Source organism: Pteropus vampyrus, unplaced genomic scaffold (assembly GCF_000151845.1).
Source record: "Pteropus vampyrus isolate Shadow unplaced genomic scaffold, Pvam_2.0 Scaffold466, whole genome shotgun sequence".
Taxonomy (NCBI): Eukaryota; Metazoa; Chordata; class Mammalia; order Chiroptera; family Pteropodidae; genus Pteropus; species Pteropus vampyrus.
This window is the reverse complement of record NW_011889247.1, coordinates 13,662-24,993: the sequence shown is the minus strand read 5'-3', so window position 1 is coordinate 24,993 and position 11,332 is coordinate 13,662.

Here is an 11,332-nt window from a genome sequence, read left to right as displayed (position 1 = left end):
CATATAAACAAAATAATTCTACTGAAATCAACTGTAATGAGCCTATGATCTTTTAAGACAAGATCTATCTGAGAAATAGTGATGATTCTCTTTCCCGTATTCTTGTGAAATTTTGAGTTTCATAATAAATTACTGTTTGTCAAACTGAATATGGTTTATATTATCAAATACAATGGGCTATCACAGTACATCTTTTGTGACTCTTACAGCAACTTTGAGTTCCAAAATTGACTAGTAAAAGAAAACAGCTATCCTAAGTTAATTTTATTGTCACAGAATGGACTATGTAATGTCGAATAAAAGAATGAAATCTTATAATTGTCTTATTTTCATACTTTCATATTAGGAGTTTAAGTGATTAATGCTAATAAAACTTTAATCCAACCATGGGTCATAATTGACCAAAAATTTGAATTCTTTTTTCCAAGGAAAACATCATCTAAATTATAATTTCTTGTAGGAATTCTAACAGTAATATATTTCAGTCCCATGGTCAACTAAAAATGAGGTTGTAAACTCAAGTATGAATGAGATTTATGAGTAGTTCAATTATGCTTGTAAATAAACCTAAATCACTAATTTTCTAGCATTTCTAAGTTAACAGAATTATAACAGTCTCTTCATACTGTCTAACTTTGATGTTTTCCTTTATTTTATTTTCTCTCGACATGATTATTGATTGCCCAGATATTTTGAAGTTATTACTAACTTTAGATTAACAGTTACAGTAGACAGTTGAAAAGAAAAAGATAAATTCAACAATTCTATAAATTTGATATCTTACAGCACTTTTGAAACTATCAACTGAAATTACTCTATCAGTGTCTATCTTTGGTCACATATAATTTATCTAGAAGTAGCTATATCCATAATGAATCCACTATTAACAACTTTGGCTGCCATTTAAGACCATATAGCAGGTCAAGCTAACCTCTCTTTCAAGCCTGATCTCACTACTCCTGTGTGTGTACATTGCCCTCCAATTAACTGAGTATTTCATTATTTTTTTGACCTTGCTACACTATTTCCTCTTTACACGGCCCTTTGTTCATTCAGCCAATATTAATTTATTAATTATCAAGTATTGTGTACATTGATGAAGCTGCAGTAAGGAATAAGGTATTCAACATTCTTGTTCTAACATTTTAGTGGAATTTTCAAACAAGGAAGTTGCTAATTACAACATAGTATTACGATATGTTTTTACTCTCTTCCTTGATGCCTTCTGTTGCTCCATTTCAGCAGCAAAATATTAAGCATTTCTCAAAAGTAACCTTAAATGGAACTTATACATAAAGCCTTGTTATATAATACCTTGTTATTGCTAATTTGTGGAGTAGTTAAATTATGGATGGAGGGCATTCTGTACCAGATTTTGCATCATAAGCAGTGCCCCCAGAGTATTATCTTGCACTTTGAATATGTTCAAATGTTTGTATGTTTTTTTAATTTTTAATGTTGTAATAGTGAGGCATAGACCGCAGCAATCTTATTCTTAGTAATGATGGTACGCTTGCATTTTAATGAAGTTTAGGGAGAAGCATGATATTTTATAAACTTTAAGTCAAGGTTTAAAGTATCTTTGCAGGTAAATTTACCTGTCTTGTAAAATTTGTATTAGTCCAGTATATTTGTGTTAGTCTTACTTTACTCCCAATCCCAGTATAATTTATTGTATTCCTTAAGTTTTAGTACTGCCTTTTTTCTTCATGCATAGTATTTGTGCTGCTGCAGGCTTCTTAAGGCATCCTTCTGAGCAGAGGCAACAATATACTTTTTATCTTGGAATTTTTTGTCTTGTACAAGTGACTTGTACTCCCAGAGTGTAACACAAGTCACTACTTAAATATTTGTTGGTAAAGTATAACATAGGGCATATTGTCAATAATATTGTAATAACTATGTATGGTGTCAGGTAGGTATCAGGATGATCACACTGTAAGATATCTAAATGTCTAATCAGTATGTTGTATACATGAAACTAATATAACATTGTATATCAACTGTAATTAAAAAATTTTTAATTAAAAAATCATATTGACATATTGAAGAGACTTGTCGAGTTGCCAAATTTTTTTTTAAAAAGCATATTGAGCTTCAATCCTACTTTAGTCCACCTCCATGAGGAAGTTGAACCCTCTAGTTCATGTCCTGATTAAGCACTTCTTAAAAAGTATTAATATTTCATTGATATTGTCTTGCTTCCATTTGAATGTGTTAACCTGGGAATCTGCTCTTAGTTGGTGCTACAGCATTTCTACATTTCAGTTCCTTGACAAAGAGAATAACCTTGAAGTATCAATAACTCAAAAGTGAGAAATGTTATTTCTGGAGGATTTTCTGAAGAATGTACAACTCTTAGGCAAGCTAAACAGAGAATTCTAGAATTTCCTCTATTTGAGCTATGTTTCATCATTGGCATCATTTAATAATATGGAAACAGTTTTAGAAAAATTGCCTTTTATCATGCTTTATGGATATCCCTGAAGGTTGATACTGTTCTACTCTCTTTTATGAGGACAGATGGCAGCAGTGTCCAATCTATCAGCAAATCTGTTTCTTCTAAGCAACAACTTTTCGCTTATCATACAGGAGCAGAAAAGTCCAATGGTCAAGGGAGGATGCTTTGCAGCTACACAAATCTTGTGGCCACCACTTATATGCTAGTTGTTTTGTTTCCTCCTTTGTGAAATGAGTGGAAAAGTAGTTCTTACCCTGTAGGATTATTGAAAATGTTAAATTATATTAAACGTACAAGGCATTTGCAAAAATCTCTTACATAGTTAGCTAGGATTCTTCAGAGAATGATATATTTTGGATTTGTTTTGTTTATTTTCTGGCACTAGGAAGAGTAAAGCCAAATATGTTGCCTTTCTGACATTTTATGAATGGACATAAAATCTTCAACTTCTTTTTCTATACTTATTCTCATAATCTACAATTATTTATTTAATTTTGTTCTCTATTTGTTGTATTGTATGCTAGTCCATGATATTGTATGCCCCAAATAGTTCTAGTGGATTAGGGAATATAAAAATGTGTGTACACATAATATATTTTCATTTGAATCTTTTGCTACTTCAAAACAAAATCTTTGGAATTAGGGATCAGAAGCAGTAGGAAGGTTTCTAAGAATGTTCTCATTCATGACTCACATGATCACTTTGTGATAATTAAACTACAATCTTTGTTTACTTTTTGTATTCTTATTATTGTTGAGTCATATCACACATGAAAAAGAATTAAGATATTGCATTTTCTATATTCTTTTTCATTCGGTCTTTTTCAAACCTAATAAAAGACAGTAGTACTTTTTCTCACTTCATGTTCAGGTCAGCTGCCTTGTTTTCCTTCAGGCCAGGCTTAAAGCCCAATTCTATCATTTAAAACATTTTCAATTGCAAGTAATAAAAAATCAACTTAAGCAGACTTAATAAAGATAATTTTTCTGATTACATAACTTCAAAATCCAGAGAGAAATCATATTTCCAACCAGGTTTTAATCAGGGCTGCTGCTGTTTTCAGACATTTTATCAGTCTGCTTCTGTGATTAGGCTCATCTGTTGCCTAGATTCTCTTATGACCCCAATGTAGCTCCCAGTAACTACCAAGTCCACATGCTGTCACAAGTGCATCCCTAAACTCTACAGAAAAGCAGCGTTCCTGAGTTTCTCTCTGATTGGAACTACTTAGAAAGTAACCCCTAAAGTAATCACGGTGTCAAGGGAGATAGTTTTATCCTGATTAAATCAACAAACCAATGCCATCTCAGAAACTGAGCACAGCAGCAACTCCACCCAAAGGGCATAGGGGCTTTATAATAGAGACTCATAAAATGGTCTTGGGGTAGCAAATTAATTCATATATCATCACTTTTTTTTTTTTTTACATTTTGAGCTTGTGACGTAAAACTATTTAATAGTAACAGACAATGCTATTATAAGCTATCATAACCAAGGGCAAATTACACGATTATTTAATTGATTCTTCATTCCTTTATAAAATAGAATTTTACTGAAACCTCTATATATACAGTCATTAGTGTCTAAAGCTTTGGGACAGACACAAGTCCAATAACTGGCTATGGTAGAATGGTAGCAATGGTGAAAGCATGCGGTGGGGGCGGGGGGGGTGGGGAGGACTAGAATGCATGACATTGTTTGCCCAGAGGTATCAAAACTTCCAGAACTCCCACCATGAGAAGCATCAAAGCTTAATTTTACTCTCTTTTACAATTTTGCCATTGAATCTTCCCTGTTAACCTGGGAATCTGTTCATGGTGCTACAGAATTGTGTGGCTTCTGTTATATTTCAAGCATAGTTATGATGATTTTACTCAGAACAAATTCTTAACCTATTGTACTTTCTTTGGATCTGAATAAATAAATCCTAAAGTATTTTACAAATTGACCACTCCCTAATAGCATTTTCTAATTATAGAACAAGTGACTATGTATTAGAAATCAGGCTTCTTTTAATACCGAGTTGATAGATTGCATTTCAATAGATGATTGTTTCTATTTTTACCATTAACTTCTGGATAAAATAAAATATCTACTGAAATATATATTTGATTTAAGAAGAAAAAGCAATTTATTTCCTATCCTGTACATAATCTCCTACAGGTCTAACTTTATTACACAAAGGCAATAAATTAATGTTTGATTAATCAGCACTGTTAAAAGGTCTGAATTTACTTTTCTAAACAAATCATTTTTTAAAGTCCCAGGGCTAATGATCCATGGATCTTAATGAGTGATTTTCTTGATATTGTCAGAGAATTGTATATCAATTAAAACAAAGTAAAATGAAATTATTATTCATTAATACTTAAAAGAACAAAATACAATTTTTAAAAATACTTATTAAATGCATTATTTTTAAGAAGTTATTTTCTTTCCCTCTAAATTAATGAGTTATTTTGTCCTCAAGAAGAAGTCATCTCTATATGCTCCTATAGTACACATTACTATATTCTGGGTGTTTCTTCAGTTTCTCTCATTCACAACCAATGAACACTATCAACTCTGGCAAATACTATCATACATTTTTACTAATTTTACATTGTGCTCGCTCCGTTCAGTGTTCCAGATCAAAGTCTATTGCCAATTAAACACAGGGATATCAGTGTCTCTACATACACATTTATTTATAATCTTCAACTTTAAGTTCCATTCTTAGCTTTCTGTTGTATGTCCCAAATATGAGTGAAATCATATGGTTCTTGTCCTTTTCCACCTGACATTTCACTTATGATATTCTCAAGATCCACCCATATTGTCACAAATGACAATATTTCGTCATATTTTATGGCTCAGTAGTATTCTATCATGTACATGATTTCACTCGTATATGAGACATAAAACAGAAAGAAGTGAATTAAAAAACAAAACAAATTCATAGGCATAGAAAACAGTATGATGGTAACCAAAGGGGAAGGGGGATAGGGGGAGAATGAAGCAGTTAAAGGGGGTCAAATATACAGTGACAGAAGGAGACTAGACTTTGGGGTGAGCACACAATGCAATACACACATGATGTTATAAAAATGTACACTGGAAACATAATGTTATTCACCAATATTACCCCCAATAAATTTAATTAATAAATAAATTCCATTCTTGCAATACAGGTATTAACTATGGGATTTTTTTTTTTTTACATCACTGATTAAATGACACATGATAAAAGCTTGTATTCGCTTTTTACAACAGGTAACTTATCATGTAATGGCAACATATTGTGGAATATTCTGATAAATGGTCTGCTATTTTATAGAATTTTATAATACAGAAAGAACTTTAGTAGATAATTTTAATTGTTTTCTATTTACTTGATCGCTTCATTGCTTTTTAAGAGTAAGTGGACCATTATGACAAAGGAGTGGCTAAGAGGAAGATTTATCTGATTGTAGTCAATTTTTTACAATATTCTTTAGCTCATATTTTGGCCAAAGAATGAAATATGTTATTAACCCATTCTAATAAGTATAATGTGACTTGGACTTCTCATGTATTTCTGTTAATTGAGATTTTTTTTCTCATTTTTTTATAACTAAAAATGATCAACATGAGATTTTAAAACATGAAACATCATGGGTGTAGACTATTAAATTTATCAAAATACAAATAGTCAATAAATATATTTTAAAAGTTTAACCTCACCTTTAAGAAGAAATGCTAATTAAAACATGATACATCATTTTTAATCTATCAAACTGCAAAAAGTATGATGATGTGCATTTTTATAAGGGTTAAAATGACATCTATATGCTCATATATAGGTTAAATAAATTTTTTATAAAGCTAAAAAATATTTAAACAGTGTACTGATTCTATTCTCAGAGGCTTTTTTTTCATAATTAACTAGGGTGGGTTATTTTTTCATTCTATTTCTTCTTTAAATAATTTCCCTTTGGCTTATAACTTTTTTTTATCTAGCTCATGAAATGATCTGATTTTGTAAAAGATTAATCTCATATTAGAAATATTTTTATAGGAGTAAATAGTATGCAAGGAAACTAAAGTATATAGGCACAAGCACATAAGCTTGTGCAATTTACTTGTGTCCTCATAATATAAAATTGGGGGAAAAAAGTTGTGCAAATTTTCTGATTCTTAATTTTTAAAAGAGCAATCTGATTATACTTAATCTTTTTCTGAGTTATGGCTAATTTAAAATTCTTTTCCAAAAACAATTTGACCTTACCTACCGACACTTTGCTCAGTCTCACTGAGTTTTTATTTACATAGATATCCTTAAGATAGTCACCAATTTTTACAAGTAGTTGTCAGTTTTCTCTCAGTTTTGTTTATTTTTTAACATATGTAGTTCTAAGGTTACCTGGAAGAGCTAAACACAAAACTCACTTCCACTCAATAATTTCCCAACCACAGCTGGAAGAACCAATATTTATGGAAGACTGCTAGTAGCTGTCCTTTATTTAACACTTTAAAATCTTGTGGATGGAGCCCCACTTTAGAGCTTAGTGCCTAGTTCAATCTTAGCAATCACTCCCACTTTGCAATCACTTTCTGTTGTGTGTTGACGTCATTGATCAACCCTTAAAGGAGCTTTATAAGAAATAACTTTGTGGAACTCTGTTTCAACTTTTAGAACATTGCCGAAGATGTTTGTTACATTTTATAGCCTTCTATGTGGTCTCATGGAAGAAATTCCTTTTCGTCTCACTATCTGAGCATAATTTTTTTTTACTTCCAGAGATACTGGTATAAAGGTGATTTGTTTTTATTAAATGAAAGTTAATTTGATAACTAAATATTCATTCATTCAACAAATATTCATTGAGCACTTACTAGGTGCTATGTACTGTTTTGGTGCTAGGGATATAGCAGTGAACAGAATAGATGCAAACATCCCTGTCAACCAGTTTTTAGTTTTATGAGTGTTCATTTGTGTTAGGGTTCTCCAGAGAAAGGGAAAAAATATTATATTTATATACACACATGCATACATATATATTTCTATATTGAGACACGCAAGATATATTTATATATAAATATACACTCTTTCACATATCTATGGAATTGGCTTCTGTAATCATGGAGACTGACAAGTCTCAAGATCTGAAGGGTAAGTTGGCAAGCTGGAGACCCAGTATAGCTGATAGTTTAGTTCTAGTCTGAAGGCCAGCAGGCTTGAGATCCAGGAAGAATCTATGTTTTAGTTGAAGTCTGAAAGCTGGAAAAAACTTGTGTCCCAATTTAAAGGCTATCAGGCAGGAAGGCTTCTTTCTTACTTGGGAGAGGGTCAGCCTTTTAATTCTTATTCAGGCCCTTAACTTATTGGGGGAGGCCCACTCACATTACGAAAAGCAATCTGCTTCACTTGGTCTAGTGATTTAAATGTTAATCTCATCCAAAAACACCCTTACAGAAACACCCAGCCTAGATGATACATAAAATTAACTATCACAACACCTATAAATCAAAGTCTACAACTTCTCAGACTTTTCCTGTGAGTTCCAGACTCACATATTCACCCGCCTCCTGAATACATAGGTATTAAAAACATAATAGAGTCAACAGAAAACACTCCAAACTCTTGACTTCTAAGAAAAAGCTTTGCCCACTCAGAGATTTAAGAATTAAGAATCAGAAAATTAAGAAAATTAAGAATCAGAAAATTTACCAGCCTTGTTCCCCTTCTCTGTAAATGGCACTATGACTCGCGCAGTGGCTCAGCCAACAGCTTTGGAATCATTCCTAGTGCATCTCTTCCTCAAAAGTCCTTATTTAATGTGACTATTAGTATTATGGTAAAGCCCATCTTTCTAGTGTATTGCTTCCTCCAATGCATTATTTATTGATAACAGAGCAAACGTATTAAAAGAACAAATCTGAGGATGTTAACTCCACCCCCTTCCTTAACTCAATATTTCCCAATAGTTCCCTATAACCTACAGAATAAAGTCCATTATTCTTAGTGTAATATAAAGGGCCTTTCATGAAGCCTGTCTCTCCTATCTCATCTCTCATCATAACACATTCAAGCTATTTGTACTAGCCATCTAGCTGTCCCAGGTTCTTTGTGTTTCTCTGAATGGGCCAAGCTCCTCTGCTTCCAGGTCTTTACATTTGAATTTCTGTTTTCTTCACTTGCCCTCCCCCAACTTCTCTACTTCATTCATTTTTGTCTTTCAGAACCCATCCAAATACCACTTCTTCCTGGAATTCTTTCTCACCTCCTAAGTCTAAGCTAGATGTTTAGCACCCAGTGTTACTTCCATTAGCAGTCTGAGCCTGATATCTACTGTTCACTTGTCCATTTTCTGAACTGCAAGTTTCTTATGACAAGAAACTGTCTAAACTTCACATAGAAATCACCAAGCATAGCTCCTGATACATATTAGGCATCCAACTATTCTGGAAGGAAGGAAGGAAGGAAGGAAGGAAGGAAGGAAGGAAGGAAGGAAGGAAGGAAGGAAGGAAGGAAGGAAGGAAATGAGGGAGGAAAAAGAGCAATTGTATTGTATTGAAGCTCATGGGTTGTTAAGTTTCTGGAGTCATAATTCTATATTGCAACTGGGAAAGCCATGACTTCCTAGGGCATATAACAGCAAAGGATCCAATCCTGATATAAAGATGAAAGGAAGTTCTTTTTTTCTCCACATTATAAGATTCCCTGCAGATGCAATTCTCCTATCCAGTGAGAAGACCAGTACCATTCTGGGAGTGGTGCTAATAATTTCTCTGTTGCAATGTGTACCAATATTCAACGAAGAGAGCCACCAAATGACACAGTCGTGGATAGCCATAGATTTGCTTTATGCCCTGGCTATTTTCCTGCCAATCATCAGTCTAGAAAGGGACATGATACTACCAGGGAAACAACAGTCACTTATCCCAAAGTTTGCCTCACTCCCTATTGTAACAAGGAAATCAATTAATTAATTGATGGAAATTATACACAATTTTCCAAAATGAATAAAAATAATTTTCCAGGGAAAAAAAGTTTCAGCTAATTATAAATGCCCCAATGGTGCCTCAAAGCACCATCTATTTCTTTAATCATTTGTGATTAAATTTACTCTTTCTTAAGTACTAGCCTTGATGATAAATATGAAAAACCATTAAGTCATTTTATTATAGTGTACTAGATATCTATTGGTGTAAAAAAAATTACCCCAAATTTACAGTTTAAAACAACAAATCACCTTACAGTTTCTGTGCATTAGAAAATTGCAAGTGGCTTACCTGAGTGGTTGGTTCTGGCTCAGCATTTCTCATGAGGCTGCATGGCAACATGTCAGCTTGGGCTGAAGTTACCAAAGGCTTAACTAGAACTGGAAGATCCACAACCAATATGGCTCACTCACAAGAAACTCACAGCCACTTCCTAGCTGTTTGCAGGAGTCCTCAGTTCCTTGCCATATGGACCTCTTCAATAAGCTGCTTGAGTGTCCTTATGAGACATTTCCTGAGAGTAAGTGATGTAGGAGGAAGAACAAGAAGAAAGCTCAATATCTTTTATGATCTATTATAGAAAATGGCACATAGTCATTTCTGCTGTATCCTATTCATTAGAGGCAAGTAACTAAGTCCATTCTATGTGCAAAGAGAGCTGAATTAAGCTCTATATTTTGAAAGAAGTATCAAAGAATTTGTAGACATATTTAAGCACATATGGATAATATTAAAACAATGTTGTTTTTTACTTAACATAAATGCATAGTATTTCAGCTTCATTAAATCTGCTTTTGGAATGAAACCATTAAATGATAACATACACTCTATAGAAACACAGACTCCAAAATGACATTTTGGCATAAATTTCTTTGTAATTCGTATCTGCCTCTATCTGCATTGAGTGATAAAAGGGAAAGTGCACAGCTGTTTCCATCCTCTGATTAAAAAGAAAGCGTCAAATACATTCAATTCTCTATGCCCCTCTTTTATTTTCCAAAATTTAAAATGTCTTGATGAGAAGATTAGTCGTTTGATAGTGAATATGCAACAAATAAAAAGTAACCTGAATGAGACTTTCCATTAGTTAAAGAAAGAGGAGTGTGTTTGTGGTACAGATTTTTATCTACCATTTCCTCCTTCCTCTTAACTTCCCCCTTCCCCATTACCTTCCCTTTTACTCACTCCTCTCCCTTTCACTGGGAACCAAGATTTTAGCTGACATACCCAATAGAAGGGTAGGAGGCTAACATTTCTGAGACTGAGCTTTTAGCTCCCTTAGCTTCCTTAATTTATTCTGGTTCTACAAATTAAGCAATTTGCTTGTCATCGTATTTACCTTGCCCCTGGGGACATTTTTTCTTTCCCTCACTTTTAAGTTCTCTGCAAGTCAGGATCTTGGTTGAAATTCTGACCATTGCCACTCGTAACAGCAATTGCACACATTTTGCTTTCCATCTGTACTCTGTGGTCTTGGGTCCCAACAGTATCAAGGAACTTAATTCTTAATAGCATCTTCTCCCAACTCTGCGGATCAAAACTGGTTGGTGGGTTTTTCAGCTATATACAATATATCCACTCTAATATGTCAAATTCTTTAAGCCTCTTGATCCCTTTCTCCTTTATCTGCCACAGAGTTTCCGGCTTTTCTACTTTAGTTAGTGTAGGCCTTCATTTGTTCCAAACTTCCAAAAACTTGGTATCTTCCAAGTTTATCCTATTAACGTGTTAGTTTTATCTCTCAGAATCCTTGTGAGGACATTAAATCCCATGTAACAAGAAAGTGTTTTCATATTGATAAACTCTCTCTAATCTAACTTTGTTTTCCTTGATCGAGCATTCTTAAGACTCAGACCGTGGCTTCATATTAGTTCTCAAGCTCCTTCAGCATGAGATCCCTTTCCTCC